Source organism: Embiotoca jacksoni, unplaced genomic scaffold (genome assembly GCF_022577435.1).
Source record: "Embiotoca jacksoni isolate LCO1_2020_lvr unplaced genomic scaffold, fEmbJac1.0.p SCAF_1, whole genome shotgun sequence".
NCBI lineage: Eukaryota > Metazoa > Chordata > Actinopteri > Embiotocidae > Embiotoca > Embiotoca jacksoni.
The window spans coordinates 5,363,184-5,382,591 of record NW_027185229.1 but is presented as its reverse complement, the minus strand read 5'-3'; the positions used below and the strand labels follow the sequence as shown (position 1 = coordinate 5,382,591).

General features: G+C 39.9%; 1 protein-coding gene across 8 annotated transcripts in view; it reads right to left on the bottom strand.

Moving 5' to 3' along the window:
* The window catches only part of dlgap4b (discs, large (Drosophila) homolog-associated protein 4b), a 119,123-nt gene that overhangs the window by 35,073 nt on the left and 64,642 nt on the right, over positions 1 to 19,408 (bottom strand). For 5 of the 8 annotated variants that reach the window (XM_069157978.1, XM_069158005.1, XM_069158018.1 and 2 more), the window contains exons 3-4: positions 18,461 to 18,564; positions 8,673 to 8,721 (exon numbers count right to left, since the gene is read on the bottom strand). The gene's annotated coding sequence lies outside the window, so the exon portion shown is untranslated. The remainder of the gene's footprint in view (positions 1 to 8,672; positions 8,722 to 18,460; positions 18,565 to 19,408) is intronic. The other 3 variants (XM_069157992.1, XM_069157985.1, XM_069157997.1) reach the window with 3 other exon arrangements.

Below are 19,408 nucleotides of genomic sequence, written 5' to 3'. Positions count from 1 at the left end.
ATTAAGCTTAACTAGTCTTCACGGTTGTCAAATGAATCTAGTGAAGTAAAAAGTTTAATGTGGAGTAGAAGCACAGTAGTAGTCTCCAATAAAATGGAAATATCAAAGTACAAGGTCGTTAGTCCATGAATAAATGTACACTCCAGCCCCTCTGATCTATCCAGAATACTACAGGACAGAGGAATGAAAGACTTTGGATGAAAATGGTTGAAAGAAAAGTCAAAAAGAAAAATCCAAACTATATGAGGCTTTCATGTCTAATATAGAGTTTCATCATTACAGGAGTATCAGTATGCAGTCAGTCGTTTCCCTGTAATCTATCCCTCTATTTGTTTAACAGTTAAGCACATGCCTGTCAATATTGACTACAAAGAAGTACCGAAAATGGATTTCATTCATTCTGATTATAACAGTATTTAGTCAATTCATCTATTTCCTGGCTCCAAATACAAATGGGGACCCTGGTCCAAGACAAAGTGAGAATTGTTGCTCCCAGTGTTTTCATTCACAAACCTAAGCATTCTGAAATTATAACCGACTGCTCGAGTCTGCATTTAAAAGCCTCCTTGTTGTCTCTGTTGTCGTCTGCGAGTAGCCAGATTTTCCGACCAGTTGCCAGTTTCTAGATTGGGAAGTCTGTGGGTGTCCAGATTTAGATGAGAGACTGTGCAAAGGACATCATCCCCTCATCTGAGCAACAATGTACAGAGAGGCAGTTTGTCAGAGCACAGCTCAGTCAGTCAGCTGAGCCCATCTGCTTCATAGGCTTACAGCAGTGCCCTCGAAGACAGGGGGGCAGCCGTGTGTGTGTGTGTGTGTGTGTTGTGTTGTGTTGTATGCTGTGTCTAAAAGGCAGTGTGTGTTACACATAACAAGACAGACGAATGCTTACAGACTGCTGGTGAGGAGGAAGGGACAGAAAGAAGTGAGGGAAAAAGCTATGGGGAGAAAGGTGTGGGTTTTGACGCCAGCGAAAATGAAAGCAATCTAAAGGGAATGAGAAGGTGTGAAGATGAGTAAATGTGTTGTAAACTGTGCAGTGGGGAGAGGGTGGACTATAAGGAGCAGAAAGCAGTAAGTGGAGAGAAAGACAACGAGCAGAAGGAAGAAAGAGAGAGAGAGGTTCTGGTAAAAAAGAACTGTGACTTCAATTTTTCGCCTAAAAAAAGCAAACAAGACAAGATTTCTGCAGGAGAGGTAATCAGATACTAAATGAGGAGATGTGTGTCAGTTAGCATAGTGTTTGATGCATGTGATTATTCCAGAAGAAGGGGTGAGGGTGCAAATGAGCGTGAATATGTGAGGCTTATGCAAAAATAGAAAGATTGCCAACGACTACTTGAGAGATTTTCTTTGTTTTAAGTTCCAAGGCAAAAAGTAATTGAATCATTTGCCAGTCACTGAATGAGTGCTGAAGGTCCGCGAGCAAACACGCACAAACATACACGGACAGCTACTTGTATGTATGTGTGTCACGGCATTAATAATAAATAGTGTGTATCAGTGTGCGTGCGCGCGTGCGTGTGTGCAAAGCGAGCTAACCTTGTCCTAATTACACTCTATCTATTCCATCAGTGCCGCGCTCTGGCCTATTTTCACAGCTATAAATTTACTGCTCTCCCCTCTGTTGTGATAGATGACCCACTCATTTTAGCCCATCTCTGAAGACTGTGAGCCAGAAAGGAAGTCAGTGAGAGACAGTGGCACCACTTCACTGCTTCTGACGACCATGATGGAACTATCCATGTCCTCAAAACTATTCCTGGTTTTGAACTTGGTACATTAAAGAGATTTGGTGTGTTGTTTTTACTTTTGTTTTGCTTTTTCGAGAATGAAAAAAACCCTCCTAACAGCAGCTCCCCCTCGACACCGCAGTGGACAGATGATTAATTAATTGGTAATCCTGATTATCATAAGATGTTAGCAGTGGGTTTAGACTTCAAGGCTTCAAGTCCTATATCTAAAAATGGCCAAAATACAACACCTACCAGCTTGTAGTTGTGATTCTGTCGCTGACCTCTAAAAGGCCTTGAGGCAGCAAGTGAAAAGACAAGACGTCAATGAAATATCACATTGTTAGATGGCTCAGGTCCACAGAAGCACTTTTACAGTCTAAGCTAACTTTCAATCGCTGCGTTTAGCCACAATATTTACACACAAGCAGCCCACCCATAATGCACCAGGAATGATTTAACAGGTTTTAAGACAATAGATCGTGTAGTCTTAACCAGTCTGTCATTTTTGAGTCAATAAATTAATAAATTATAAATAAAAACTTGAGCAGCCGCAGCGACAAAATCTATCAATCTATTTTATAGTCCACTTGGTAAACAACACAGAACAATGGAGCTACATAAACCGGGGTCACTTTCAAGATAATAACAAGGGTGATATCATCTAACTACAAAACAATATGCTGACGTATTGTCCACTTCCTTCGACCTTCCTCTTTGACCTACATTACAACAGTTATCACAGCCACAGTCACACATAAAATTATATTTTGAACGCATCGATATTCCCCTACAAATAAAAGTGTGAAGACAAATGCGGGGAAACTCCACTTAGAAAAAATAATTTGCATTATAGGATGAGGGAATATAAAGCTCAGGAACAACTGCACCCCTTGTCAATCAGTCACAAAACTGCATTTAAAAGAGATTGTGAAAGAACATTAAAGGAAACTTTAATGTGGAAAACTGTGGATTTTGTGTTTGACACTGGGTTTGTTGAGGAGGGCGGCCTCTGTTACTGTATAAGCAGTAGGAGGGATTACAGTGACCAGGATAGACATGTGAATATTAGAACATTGGACCTCATGCTAACAATGTCCTAGAAAAATCCCAGGTAGTGGGTTAGCTTTTTGAATTAGCTCCATCAGAAATGATCAAACAGTAACCTTGTGATAAATCCAATCTGAACCCAATTTTATGCCAAAGACACGGTGGCCAGACATGACCTCATTCTACTTTATTCTAAAGTGTATTTTTAGATTTGGGAATAACATGGAGATGGGTGTCTCTCTTGCTGGGTGCTGCACACAGTGAAGCCTAGACAGACAGTTGTGGGCTCCAGCTGCGGCCTCTGTGTCTAGATTCAGGGCAAATCAGAAGGACTAACACAGACGGACAGACAGAGAGGGGTGCACACACACAGACATAAGCACATTTTCTTATTTATGAATGCACATATTTTAAGATGCTTGAATGCAAAAACATCATTCAAACACGCATTCTCACAAAGAGAACATGTTCCACACACAGTAAGGATCTTCAAAGAAGATCCTGCCATTATCCTTGATACTGAAGGTACTGCAGAAACCCTCACCATGTATGTTGGCTCTTCTTTGATTTCAAACCATCACATCCAATTGCAGCTGTCAAGTTTGTCTCTAATTATAAACTATGGCAAAGAACGTAGATGACATCAATCAGCATTCAAATTTGAAGTCCTGGTCAGCATTCAGCCACATTTTCATGTTTTTGAGTACAACTAAAACTGGGGTTGACCCCCAGAGTGCAGACATAGTTTATGAAGAGGAAACTTTGTCACACCAGAAAGCTTTGATGTGAAAGCCTTAAATTCTTCCCCAAAGCTTCGTTTCAGTGACATCTTATGCTGTCTGTGAGACGCTGCGTTGTATGAGCAGTCACCCACAGCCTGTAATATGAACAACCGCGGCACAGCAATAAATCCCACCAGGATAAGCTTAAAACGTCACCTAGTCAACGTGCCCTTGGCCTGACACACACACTAGCCACAGTTCAGTGTAACATATGCACACAGCCTTCACCCCCGACAGAGGAAGTAGCAGTGCAATGAGGGTTCCTGCTGAGAGGGAAGAGCGAAAAGTCACTTCCTGTCAGGATGTGAGAGGTGACCATGTGATGGGGGAGATAGGACAGAGGTCCTTTTTCTGAAGTGGGTCAATCCTGCATTCATGTCTCACAACCCCCATGAGAAGTCACAGTAATACCCTAATGGCTCTCTGTCAACTTATCAAGCCGTCAGTGGTGCAGGGATGAGCCATTGTCATGACGACAGTCATAAAGTCAGCAGGACGGGCGGAGATGGTGCGTATAGATACTGATTTATATCATGCAGAGCTATGACATTTAGGAGACAAAAGCTACAGCTGTCACACCATATAGTTGTTGCCCTGGTCACATGTACTAAAGAACATGTGACCTCTGTGTGGAACACACTTTACAAAATTGTATAATATATTTCAGAGTGTAACTGTGACATGAATATACAAATCGCAGGGATAAATACTTAATTTAAGATCCATAAATTTGAATACATTTTTTTGGACATGCATAAATCACGTACTTCTTTTACTCGGTCAGTCAAAAAAAAAAAGAAAAAAAAGAAAGCATTTCAGACACTTACTTATCATCATCATCATCATCATCATCATTTTGCAGTATCACTGTCAGCAGTAGAGATGCAATTTACAAAATGTAGTGCATTGCATTCTGGATACAAATCAAAAAAGCAGCTATTTACATTTGCATTCATTTACACACCCATAAAGCGGACACTTAAATCAACTGGCTGTCAGTGAATGAAAGGCACTATATAATAAGTAGGGAGGGATTTCTGACAACTTGAATGTCTGAAGCTCAGCTTGTGCTAAAAGCAATATCATGCTGAAATATCAGCTAAGAGAAGAGGAATGTAGTTTGCCTCTTTAGCATAAAGCAGACAGAATAAATCTAAACTAGTGGCTGGTTATGAGTTCGAGAGTTTAGTTTCTGAAGGTTTGTTAGAAAGAAACAACACTAATGGGATGATAGCTAGCATCTCTGCCAGGCCGCAGGTGGACTCAGTGGTGGATTGTGCTAATTGTCCGGATGCTAACATGCTCACAATGAGCTAGCAGAATGCTAGCATGCTGATGTTTAGCAGGTATAATGTTCATCGTCTTAGTTGAGTGTGGTAGCAGCCTAACATTTACTAAAATTTGTATGTTCTAAATATGTCAGTGTTTCTCTGGCGTTCCTTCTGGTGGAGTCCCCCAGTAACACGCAGAGTATAGAGGCAAGTACGTTGAGCAATAACGATCACGATACAAACGGTTATCAAATATATCTCCTGAGGGGGGCATAAACTACTGCACCAGATCTGTCAGTTGGTTTTCAAACCGCCAGAGGTTTCAAACCAACATCAATTTTCACCCCCACTCACTGTGTTCAGAATATAACTTGAGATCACAATGTCACAAAGGACATATTTACTTTTCAGATAATATTCCTGCAGTTTAGGATAACTCGCTCCCAGTCTTTGTAGCTGATGGAGTTGATTTGCGGGACCTTGTGTTGCAGAGCTTCAGCTTAAATAAGTCTTCATCATATATATATTTTGACACCCTGTCTTTAATCACCTACTCTGCACTGTGTAAGCAGTGTCAAACTCAAACTGGATCAAAGATTCGACATAAAAACACAAATCCAGTTGCTTCCTTTTGGGAAGGTGAAATGGGTCCATTCATGTGTTAGTACCCGTGGAATTGTGGATTTAACACACTCCCCTGGGGAAAAGATGTTACTCTCTCAGTACACAGAGGGAAAGTAGAAAATAGGACAACTGTGTTTAACAAGAGACAGGTGAAAGATGTATTGGATTTTTGTTTTGTTTAAATGACCTGGAATAACTTGTTTTATTTTGGTTAAGTTATGCACAGAAAAACAGATGGCACGTTACAAAGGCATTGAACGAAAAGGGAATCGTATTTTCCAACCAAAGGAACAATAATTCAGCTCTATGTTTGCATTTCGACAATCTGTAATCAATTAAATATCGGTCTGTTGTTTCTGGGTGTGATTCACAAATTAGAGGCATTGTACTACTTTATAAGCCTGTTTAATCAACAGCCTCCCATGAGGTTTCCTTCCTTCTGTGGTTTGAAAATCACCACTGAGACTCATTACCTTGTTAAACTGCAGTAAAGCAGATAATGTGGATCTCTGCTGATAGGATTTCTGAGTCAGAAAGGATGTTGACCTTGACATAGTGACACAGAGTGACATTAATTAATTTTTTCATGTGATATTCGCAGTGAGTGGGCTGCGTTTGCGAGCGAGTTCGTCCCGGTATAACAGACATATTTAATGTTTTCTCTCTTGCAGAGGTAGCGGCGCAGCTCATCTCTGGGGGAAACCAACATTTTATTTTTTGCTTTTTAGGTATCACAAAGAAGAAATGGGCATAAAAATAGGGTGGATCATATCACATTTTGAATCTGTTTGTGTACCGCACTTAAAGAGAGCAGTAAATGGGACAAAAACATGTCACGTTCTTTGTAAGTGATACACACTTTTTATTCAATGCGTGGGACAGTAAGAGCACTTTAGAGTGTTTCCATGCCTGCTTCTTACTGTCTGCACACAGAGAAGGCCTTATAATAGCACAAGATGAGCACTTAAAGTGTGTAGAGAGACGAAACAGGAGTGAAGAGACAAAAGAAGTTGTACACGGTGATTCAGGGAAATGGCCAGAGTCTCTTTCTTCTTGTGCTCAGACAGCTCGGAGAGAGTAAAGCATCAATCACAGCTGTCCAGTGCAGCAGCATCGCTCTCCTCTCTCCTTCAGAGAGAGCTCAGTTTTGAACATTGTGTTTCAGTATTGTGGATGCATCCTCTCCGTCTTTGCTCTGTGAAGCTACCATTGATCTGATTATCCCTTGGCAAATGCCACTTGTCTCACTTTGACCTAAAAAGGAAATCCACCACAGTGAACGTTGTGTGATTAATTTGTTATCAAGAGACGCTGCACCTTTTGTGTCCAGTTACTGTACAAAAGCTGGTGTCAAATGCAACCTCCAGCTCCAATTCTAACACCTCTAGCATGGCCTATTGTGAATGTGATGTCTGCTACACACTCTCATCCTCCTCCACCCCAGGGAGACTCCCATCAGGGGTGTTATGGGATGGATAGAGAGGAGACCTGTGATTGGAGCTTCTTGTTATCTCCTAACTACAGCAGCACAGCTGGCAGCACCCCTGTTTCTGCAGAAAATATGTGCAATGTGTGTGCACGTGTGTGTCTGTGTGTGGGTCTGCAGCATTGTCTGTTCATGAGTGCGCATGTGTGTCTGAATGTCAAGAACTATATTTGTTTGCTAATGCATGTCTGTGTGTGTATGTGAGACATAGGAAGTGCGGATGTGAATATTAGAGAGAAATTACAAAGACTATCTTTTACACCTGCCAGTGTGTGTGTGTGTGTGTGTGTGTGTGTGTGTGTGTGTGTGTGTGTGTGTGTGTGTGTGTGTGTGTGTGCGCGTGCGTGCGTGCGTGTGCATGGAAATGAAGGACTGTGGCTTGAGACCGAACATGTGGCAGCATGTGAGAAGTGGTAAAGTTTGGGGATATAATCCTTACATTGAAACTTCTGCAGTTTTATAGACACAGTTAAAACTTTCCATTCAAATGAAGAGGTAGATTTACAAGTTACAAAGGTTGTGCTCACAATAACAATGTCAACATCTTACAGACACAAAGTTCAATGATATAAATATTGTAATCACGTTTCCACTATTTTTATACTAATTTAATGTAATTTAATTATCACAGTGTACAGTTATACCAGACCTGCACTAAAAGTCACACCTCATCTCTGTTTTTAAACTTATTTCTAGCTCATAGATTGTTATGAATATAATTTTCTGAAATATAACCAAAAAAATTATAGTGGTCGACACAATTTAATAAAAAAGAGAATTCAAAACTGCAGTAATAAATAATGTGATGCTAACATTGGATTAAATTGGTCAATCACAGTGGTATACCTGCAGATAATTCACCTTTGTGGATTTCTTGACGGAAATCTTTTCCTATCCAAGTTGTTTTTTGTGCCTAACCCGGTCAGGGTTACCTGTGGTCACCAGGTTATTATCCTGAACCGAACCACAAAGTCTTTCACATTGAGGCAAAACCTGACAGACACAGTATGCAGCTTATTGAACTGTGCACAACTGGACAAACAAAATCCATCATGTAGGTTTAAGGATTCAATTTCGTAGAAACATAATAAAAAAAAAGGGGATGTTTGTTATATCGACTAGAGTTTACTTAAAAAAATCAATCGACTCGAAAGTACGATGAAAAAAAAGTCTGCAAACTTCTACCTAAAATCTCTTGTTCACATCTGCGGTGCTCCTCTGAAAGTTGCAGCTTCTTATCTGTGTTGCGAGCTGCACTGCCCGACTGCCTCAAAAACCGCTTCAAAGCTACAATGCCAGTTTCCAGAGCGCCTGTCTTGCCAGGCTTTAAATGCAAGCACAGAAGCTTCAGGAAAACTCACTGGAAAGTCTCACATCCTCATCCATTATTGATAGTGCCTTAAGCCTTCCTTGTGCTTGGGATGACAAACTAAAACCAGAAGTGGCAAGTCCATAGCATAATGCAGGGGGAAAGGGGTGTTTGAAATTTGAATTTCACTGGCTTCTCCAGCAGTGAGTCATCCTTTGAAGTCCCATCAGTGTGTTTGCAGGGAATAGCAATTAGCTGCTCGTGAATGATGGCAGCGCTGAATCCTGAGTTAAGAGTTCGGGGTTCAAGGCTGTGACTCTGTGGACGCACGACTGTTTGTGTACTCAATTATAACATTCATTCAGTTTAATTAAATTAAAAGCAACATTACCAGCTGAGGTCAGCCAAGGGACTTACATTGGCAGCTCATTTCTCAGAAGCCTCGGTCTGAGTAAGGGGAGGTTTCCTGGAAGAGATACAAGGAAAACTGTGTCAGCGTTTATGTGTGTTATGAACCCATACAGCCAAGTCATGCTTTACTCGTTAACTGACAAGAAAAACTGGAGCTATTTTGCGACAGTTACACACCCACGCGCACAAACACACACATGCAGACGCACACAGAGCTGCGGATAATGCTTTGCCATGCAGCATTGCAAATCAGGATAAAATAATCTGATTGAGAACCAGCGCCTGAGGAAAACTTGTGTACAGGCTCAGGCCAACAAAGTAACAAGCAGCTCCACCTTGTTGTTGACTTTACTCTTGTGCGCCCTACTTTCTCCCTCTTCCTCCTCTCCCACACCTTGGAGCGTAGTACAAAGGCACAGACTCGCTTTAGCGCATTTCAATCACAGCAGTCTCCCACTCATCCATATTCCACTTTTGAAACACCTGATGTGTTACAGAAGCTATGACAATGTTGGATCAGAGCTCTTTTCACCCCGGACCTGTGCAAGCAGTCGTCCACTCACTGTTTATCCTGTGTGATATAACAGAGTCTGCACAGAAAAGCTTGATTGGTACTTGGACACAAGGTGGTGTGTGTGCAGCAGTGTGCTTTAGGACAGCTTTCTATCTCTTGATGCATATGTTAAGCAGAGGAAAGAAGCTTCTTAGCACCGACTACAAAAGGCCCCATTCTTTGACAAGTGCCATCTTAAGTATGTGGATCTCAATGAGGTCATGCATCAAACCGCATCCCAGAACTCATATTTTGCATTATGGATTGATTTCTTTTACTCAAAAATTCAGTTAGAAGACGCCTTCGTTCCCTCAGTCCCACAAGTATTCAAATATACAGCAAGTTGAAAGGTATAACCTTGACATTAAAATTCAAATGCAGCTGTGTTCAGTGTTTTGGGACACATTTTTATTCGCTTTAACAAAGTGTGATAAACTCCCGATATTCTCTTTGATTTTCTAAGCATTCATGAAGCAGACAACGAAAGTGGATGCTGCATAAACAACACAAGTATTCATTACAAATTAATATACACAATCCACTTAGGAATTGATCATTCACACTGAGTGGACATCCACATAAAAATGGCCAAATTTCCCTTCAACATCACCAGCGACTTGTCATATTCTGATATCGGAATAGATATTCCAGGTGCCAAAAGGGTACGAGGGTAGACAACTAAAATGAAAATAAAAATAAAAGATAATCCTGACCAAACTATGAATATGAATTGAAGATTAATTTAAAATGAAACCAAATATGACAAATTTAAAAATGTAAGTAAAACTTTTGAGAATAAATCCAACCACTAGCTTTTATATGTGCTTTTACAAAATCCCTTCGAAAGGTGAAATTCAGAAATGGTATTAGTAACAAGAAAATTTTTTCTCTTTTAATCACAAAGTGGTAATGGTATTAGGACTTTAAGGAGATTTTTCTGAAAATTGTGTCTGGAAGAGTTGGCTGCAGTTGTGCAAACTGAAATAGCTGGTAATGGACAGAGGTTATCGATGATTACACCTGCACACATTCAACTTCCTCCTCTTACTGTTTTTTTTTACCCCCATATTGTGGCCCTCATATTGCATCGTAAACCAAGTGGTGGCTTTAAAGTGTGAAGCTGTCCCTCTGGTTGCCTTTAAAACATGATACTGAAGGATGAACTGGCTGCCTGTCAGCCACACCTAGAAGTGGAGGCAACACAAAATGTCATGTTCTTTATGCCACACTATTCAGAACCCGCTTTAGGCACAACGCTCTGCCCTGAACATCCACAACCATTATAAAATTTGTAAAAATAGTCGCACCACTATGATTACTTAGCTTTGATTTTTGGGACAGACTCAACAAACACAATCAAAAGTGCTGTGACCTTTTGCAATAAAATGTCAAGAAAAATTGCAAAGACACACATACACGCACCTCTTAAAAGTGTTAAAGGTCATCTCATATTGGCTTCAAAGTGTTATTCAAAAGAATGTAAATGACAAGAACAAAAACATAATCCAACATAGTCTGGAACAACAACTATTGTCAAAATGGGTCGCATTATTTGACACAAAGTAAAAGTGATTTTAAAGAAACCACTACAACCAATGGCAAAAGAAGTAAATGACACTGGCCCAAGCTGCACAGCTGAAGTTACATCAGGAAAACATTCGGATTCCTTTCACTTCATTGGAGAACAGATACTCCTACATTTTGAACCCCATTCATAAAGCACCCATGAACTTGAATAGAAGACAAATGAAGGGCACTTCATGGGAGTTTTGGGGATTGAACTGTGATTGGGAACAATGCCAAACCACTCGTGCCTCGCTTCATTGCCCACCGCAAATTTGAAGGATTAGTGTTAAACTGCATTTCACAGCAGCAGGTTTGTTGGGGCAGAGTAAAATAAATTAGAAATGAGATTGGGAAACCGATTGAAGCATCGGGGTGGAGGGATCTGCTGATTGTGCTCTTCATTTAGGGAATGCATTATGAATATCTGCTCAGTGGCTGTGAAGAATCTCTCTCAGGGATGGAATGCATCGTACAGCATGCAATGCAAGTCCTGATGGAAATTGGCCTCAATTGAGAAGCGATTACATGAGATTAGATGTTTCAGATTTTGCATTGATATTTGAGGATTACTTTTTTTTTTTTTTTTTTTTTTTTTTTTTACCACAGCAGAGATCTTACAACAAGAAAAATGCAGTTTATACTTGGAAAGAAAACATTATTTTTTTGCAACGTACTGTGTAACAGCTTGATTATGCTTGTTGTAAGATTATTGAGCTGCCGGTTTAACATACAGAAACACATTTTGCTATGCAGAACTAAACCTGATGATGGCCTGTAATGAGCAGCTCTTTAGGGTCGTTGTGGTCTGTCCGAAGAGAGTGATGTTGGTTGAAGAGGGACTTCTGTTTATCATCTCTCATAAATTAGCTGAACAGGTTGTTAAAAGCTAACAAGAAATTTGTTGTAATGATTGTCATATGGCAGCTCTTTCCATTCATATTGCAGCACCCTGTTGATTTTGTTTTTGACTACAGTGAAAATTCTAGATGAACCAACACATTCCTGGGTTCACTTTCTATCCTCTGTTAGAAAACCAAATGTAGCAGTTCAGGCCACACCAAACTCCAACTTCAAACACTGTTATGGAAGACTACCCTGTCGTGGCCAAACTGTGGCTCAATGCTTTTGTTTTCTTCAATGTGTGGATAGTGTGGTCACCCTGTCCACATCAATGTTGGCTCAGCCGTACTGATGGGCGGACAAATCAGTGATCAGAGGTGGTGGCTAAGTATGATAACCTTAAAGTCAAGTGTTTTTTTGTTCTAAATGTAGTTGCAGTGGTGATAGAGTTTCCGTGGTCAATACTGATTGGTTAAAGGCTGCTCCAATAGTTGCAAAATTAACAAGGCGATGGAGCGTAGTCAGACCCACAGTTCCATGTGGTGAATTATGGTCTGGCAATACCATGCTTAGGAAAGCAGGTCCATTTAGCAAAATCTGTTAGCGCAAACACAAATGGTGTTCCATAAAATGCTTGCAATTTTGGTGACTTCAGGCCCTGGACAAACCAGGCGAGCCAGGCGCAGGTTGGTGCAGTGTGGAACAGAGACTGAATACATGACTACTAGACCAGACACGGCTCCACTTATCCACCAATAAAAGCAGCGCCAGGTGTAATTAAAGGACAGCGGCTGAAGTTCCAAATAAAAAATAATACATAACACCAAAAATATTATTATACACCACTCTGAGATAGATAGATAGATAGATAGATAGATAGATAGATAGATAGATAGATAGATAGATAGATAGATAGATAGATAGATAGATAGATAGATAGATAGATAGATACTTTATAAAGGCAGCAGAGGTGTTTGGGAGGTGTGAGGTGTGGAGGAGACAGATGAGAGTGGTGAACTAAACCTGTTGAAGAAACAGTTTAGCTCATTGGACCTCTCCAGGGAGCCCCCTTGTTGTCTCTCTCTCTCTTCCCTTGAACCCAGTAATCTCCTTCATACCGGTCCACACCTCCCTCACGTTGTTCTGCTGGAGTTTGGCCTCTAGCTTCTGGAGTTGTTGTCTGCTGTTGATGGAAGACTGAACATCATGTCCACATGTCATTGTGAGCACTTCACAGTCTCCTGCTCCACAAGTTTTTGTTTTCACTGCCCAACATGCAGGTGATGTGTTTAATTATCAGTCAGGGCAGAGCTCATATTACAGCTTCTAGAATTGACATTTCTATACAACTAAGTGCAACAGCAAATGTGTTTTGAAGGACACGTAAGTGCAACTGTTTTCTATAAATTAAACGAGGACACGTTAATCATGGCAAGCTGCATGTTGATACTGAACTGAATATATCAGCAATATTTTCACAGACACCCTTTTTTTCCAACCTAAAATATACAATGTTTTGCTACTACTTCAACTCACAGTAACAACACTGTTCAACATTTTCATGTTGAAGTTCTCACAGTATTTGGTCAAGTTTAAATACTTTAATCCAGAAACAATCTACAGTGACTGGAGACACGAGTATTTATGTTTAACCAGTGCTTTTGTTGCTCTGTGGTGTGACGGTCGTGCCCTTTGTACACTTACAATCCACTCCAACCACCTCCTGCTGATTCTGACGCAGTTTAACCCTTGTGTTGTCCTTGGGTCAAAATGACCCGTAGCTGTGTTCAACCAAGTTCTATTTTATTTTCATATTTTTTGGGATCATTGGTGACAAGGAGGCTGTGAGGGTTTCTTTAAAGAATGATGACCAATGATCCCAAAAAATATAAAAATATAGAAATAAAATAGAACTTGGTTGAACACAGCTGTGGGTCATTTTGACCCAAGGACAACACGAGGGTTAAAAATGTGGCACTTCAGTTATTAAAAGGAAATGCTGCCTCTCACTCAATCTGGCCAGCGATTACACTGCATCTGGGAAAACAATTGAGCTGTATAGAGATGTAAGTTTCAGGAGACAGAGACAAATGTTAACAGGCCAGGACCCAAATTGATTCAGAGACAACTGCAGGTACTGTTTGTGTCGAGCTTTGCCAGTGTGGAGTAGGCACAGGTATGAGGGATAATTTTGTGGTGTAACTGATTATATTTATGATCGTGATGGGTCATGATTTTCAAATTTAGGGATAGTCAATAAAAAACTAAAAACAGAAAACACTATACGAGTATTGTTTTGTCATATTCCCCTTGTTTTTACTAGTCCCTGGTTGTAATGTGTTAATTTGCCTGAAGGTGGCGATAATGCACCTAAAAGCTGTTGTTCAAATACCGTTAAACAAGAAAAGGAGCAAAAATGTGCAAAGATGAACACAACCATCAAAAAGTTCTGTGCGGAACTCCTTCAAAAGAAATAAATGAGGAAGATGTAAGGCTAGTATATCATAAATCTCCCACAACCAGGAACAATGATTAAAGAGAAAAGCACAGAGTAGAAGGTCCGTCCACAGACAATCAATAACTAGCTTTGCCGCCTGAAGAAGTAACTTTAATGTTTGACATGTAGAGCAAACAATATCCTTCATCTCAAAGTTGAATCTACAGACATGCTCCTCATCAGCTTAGTCAGAGGTGAGGATCTCTTTGATGGCATTCGTCAAGCTGGAGTTTATGATGTGAGTGTTTCTTTCTCTTCCTCTGCGAGTGTCTTTGAATAACAGTCGAATTGTTCCCAGTGAATATCAAACAATATTTAGCATTTCCCTAATTGATAAACTAACATGCATAGAAGCAACAGTTACATTTAAAAAAAATAAAATATGACTGTAAGTGCCAAAACAGAAAACTCAGTGTTGTAATGCTCTTGATGAGAGCATTTTTTTTTTTAAATTTTGGTGCAGTTTAGACTTCAGCTTTTGAATAGAAATGTTTGCACAGATTTGTTTGTGTTCAGGACTCATCACAAGAGCAGCTCCACAGGATTTCAGATATTTACCTTTAAGTCTTCACTGATCCTGACGCTATATTAGGAGATTTAAATAATTGATGGACTTGCTGCTCCTCTCAAATTATGCACAGACCCTCTCTCTAGTCAGAAACTGCAGTTGACACATATGATTCCTGCTGCTACGGAAAAGACCAAACATGCTTCAGGTTGTCGTAGGCAGCACGTTCATCAAACACAAACTCCAGGTCACTGTACTGCACTCGTGTGGATATCACACTGAAGAATCTTCCTCAATAACTGTAAAAAATGTGGAACAAATGTAACAAATGTAATTAAATGTAATTAAATTACAAGAGGACTTATCAAGAAATCACAAATCACTGATGATTCAAAGGCTCTGGTTGTGACATGTAACTTATCCACACATTTAAACGAACTATATCAGGCTGAAGAGGGAAAGGCTGGTGAGAAGGCCAAAGGATGCGAGAGTGCTTTAGAAATTTGTTGGGCCATTTCATCAAGATGAGGATGAGAACTTCTCCTACTTATACAATTTGTAGTATTGAGTGAGCAGATGGGAGGCAACTTAAGTGGGAATGAATCGCACAAGTGAGGCAGTGTGACAACGCTTTTGGAAAGAGTGACACGCTCATTCCCAAAATCTCTGCATGTTATAATTATGCTAATGACTCAGTAGCTGGCAGCCGATCCGGCAACTGGATTAAATGTGGTCACTGCAATGATGAAAGGTGTGTGCGTGGTGTGTGTGCGCGCATATGACAACAAAACAAGTGCCAACATTATCTTCATTTATTAATGTTAATTTAAAAAATTAACAATTTGAATCCCTTTGATCTTGAAATAAAGAGCTTGCAGCAGAATGCAGAGGCAGCTTTAAAAACAGCCGCCCTCTGTTACTTAATGAAAAGAAATGATTTAGTGATTAAAAGATTGTCAATAGATGTAATCACAATTTGCTGAAGAATAAGGAGCCGGCATTTCCCAGATATTGTTTCTCAGTTATTCTCAGCTACATTATGTCCCTGGATTTAAGTGTCCTGTGTGCAGAGATGTTCCATTGTTAACATTGATTTAAGTGGTTTTGTCTCCTGGATCTTCAACATCACTGAATTTTGAGGAATGCAGAAAAGCTACATTAAAAATGTTAAACTCACTCTCTTTTACTCTTTTTATTCAAATTAACCAAACATATCAGTAACGAAATTAAATTAAATTTCAATTTCAATTACATTTCATTTATATAGCGCCAAATCACAACACAGGTTATTTCATGGCACTTAACACATTCCTCACAGCAGAACTTTACTATGACCCGCAATGTATAGCATTACTCTACCCAATTAACAGTCAACAACAATCAAGGAATAAGGTGGGAACTGGAGAGTGTTTACGTCGGTATAAATTAAACCTATTATAATATTATGGAGAACTCCAAAGCTGGTGTTTGGTACGAATTTCTTTTCTAGTTTTAATTATTGTGCACCTATTGTACTCTGAGGTGTTACAGTGTGACCTACTGAACAACAAGGCTGCAACTTTGCAGGCTGTAGAGCCTTACTCATATTTAAGCTTACATTGCAAGTAATAGCAAAATCTAAATCATGGCACAATTTATTAGTAAGAGCACAACTTTTATTTTTCTCTCATTACTTGGGAGAAATTGAACTGTTTACAGAACTTGAACTGAGATACATTTCTATGATTTCAGGACTTCTACTAGATCTCAATGAAAGCACAGAACTGCACTGCACTGCAACACATCAGAAAGTGTTTGAGGACTGCCGTCTGTTTTTGTGTTCTTTCTTTGAACTTCCTCCATGCTCTGGGTGAGCGGATGGAGCACAGAGAGAACGAGGGAGAGAAAGCGGTGGAAAAAACAGCCAGCTCTGGCATCTTCGAGGCTAAAATGTCATGCAGGAATAAGTTGAAAATAAAACTACTTCCCTGGATTCCAAGTTTCTGCTCTTGCAAATATGTAGAGCTTTCATGAGTTTACAATTTGGCCCCAAAAGTACCTAACAAACCATTTGGTCTACAGAGAATGCAGTGTCAGCGCTAGACGAAGATTCTTTATTAGACTTTGAGTTAAAACAAGGAAAGTAAATAATTAGAATTTAGCTGCATAACTTTTTATTACTCTGTTGTGGATGCTACTAAAAATTAAATCTCATTTTAATTACTTAAAATCTACATTAGTGCACTTGTGCATTGCAGATTTGTTGTTAAAATGGACCACAACAAATAAAAATTCATAAAAATTCAATATTTGCTTGATAATATCTTTACTATAGTATGATATAGTGCCAGATAATAATGGTAGAAAAGAAATAACCGATGGCCTAATTTATGTTTTTAAATAGCAGGGCAGACTCTGCCCAACTCGTCCTTAGCCTCCAACCTGAGCTGGACATTCAGTAGAGAGGTGTTTTTAAAAGCCTCTTCATAACCAACTCTCAAAATGATTGTAGATTATTCTGGAAGCTCAGTGGTTTGGAGTTTATTTTATCTCTGTACATTCACATATCAGTCTTATTTCCCTCTTTCAGCTGTACCTCAGCTGTGTTAAGTTACTGCTTGCACAAACGGAACCTTTCCTGCTGTGGCTGCCTCACATTTAAAGCTTTCAAATGGTGAACCAGCGGGAGGCTTTTTTGTGAAGAACTAATTAGAAATTCATTGTGTTTATTGCAGACTTAGCTGAGGTTCTTTAGTTGGTCAGGTAAACAAATTTGCCTTGCTGTGGGTGCAGTTGAGAAAACTTTGCACTGTGCCGGTGGAACTCGACTGATTGTGGCTATTTGCATGACAGCTCAGAACAACAACTTAGGAAAAAAAACTTGCTATACAACAAGGAAGCATACATTATTTGAGCTATTAATATCAAAACTTTGAGAATACACTAAATCCAACTCTTATACTCGACACAATTTCTCTTTAACAAGACATGTTCTTTTTTTGCTTCTGTAATTGTGATGTAGCAACTTAGATCTGAAGGGACCTTTGGAGGAAAATGGTTGTTGACGGAGAAGTCTGTTGCTTTTCATCTCCTAGAATCACAAGGTACCAGTCAATCTGCTGTCTGAATCAATCAGAGACCCCTTAACTAGAGTAAATAAGTCCCTCGTTTCACGTACTCCGCTCAAGCTTTGCAGAGCTCCCTCTTGGTCAATCAATATCTCTTTTTCAACTGTTTGTAAGTTTTGTTGTTGCCATATAGAAAAATGCAGAGCAATTATAAAGTAAAAACTACCACATATGTTAAAGATTACGAGACATATTCTGCAACAATCATGGACCAACCAGCCAACATCAATAATCTACCCTGTGAGGTTGGATTGTCTGGGTTGTGAGTAGCTGTCTTTGTGTTGCACATTAAAACATTAAATATAATTATGTTTCTCTTATGCGCTTGAGAATCTTTGTAGGTTTCAGCAGTTGACAGTCGAGTGGCAGACGGTATAAATGGAGACTGCTGGTAAAACGCAAGCTGACTGTGAGAGCAGCATGCTAGCTCTGCAGGATCTGGCTCAAGAGAAAGATACACTGCCTTCAGGTAATACACACACACACGCACGCACACACACACACACACACACACACACACACACACACACACACACACACACACACACACACACACACACACACACACACGCACACACACACTGAGCATATTGTACATGTGCACGATTACGTACACATAAACTAAAACACACAAAAGCCATACACACTGACACACGTTCACAGTCCCACAAATACACAGAAACATGCATCCGAGGACGTGCACTTGCACATTAACAGACTCACACATACACGAGGGACGAAGGAGGCGGAACTGAAGGCAGACAACACCTGTCTCTCTCTGTCTGTCAGTCTGTCTGTATCTCTGGGGCGCCAACTGCAGCACAATGCTGAAAATCCAAAGACAGAAACAGAGAATTAAAACCTTCTTTGGCATCACATACCACATGCATAATAACTATATATACTATATAAGGCACACAAACACAGATGACAATTGTTTTAGCGATTCATTGACAGATGGATAGACGGAGAAGTGAGGGAGGTGCGGTTAAGGATGGAAATAGTGACTTGGAATAACATGACATTTCTTCAGTGCTTTTAAGTGCTTTATTTTTTTTAATCTCTGTTGCCTCAGTGCATGAATATGAAGTGGTAAAGGGATTATTCAGTACCTTCATGAAGTTATGTGATTGAGGGTGATAACAAAAATGCTTTCCATTTTGTGACTTCTTGCATCTGTCTATGTGTTTATATGTGGGCAGCATGTAATGCTTTTAGACTTCAGTTTATTATATCGTCATCTTAGAATCAGAAGCTTGTGTGTTATGTGAATGAACGTTGTTTTGTGGGCTTATTTGTTTCATAAATGTTTCATCAGGGATTAATTCAAAAGGCAGCCAATGTTTAATGAGGATATCATCCAGTCTATAATTGATTTATTATACAGTATTAGCCTATAAAACAGCACTTTCTATAGACTGGGTGTTCTGGTTAAATGGGCCACTGGCTGTCAATCACATGAGAACATGGAAGGTTCCAGGTGAAGTCCCATTTCAGAGAGGCATGCTAAGAACCTACAGCTGGTTCTCTCTTTACTGCCAGAAATGTTGCAGGAATCAGAATTTGACCCATTTGAATGTATCAGCTGGAGAACAAACCTCAGTCTTCTTTCCAACTACAAAGATCCGGCAGCGTGTAGCGTAGTTTTATCCCCAGAAGTTATCCTTCAGT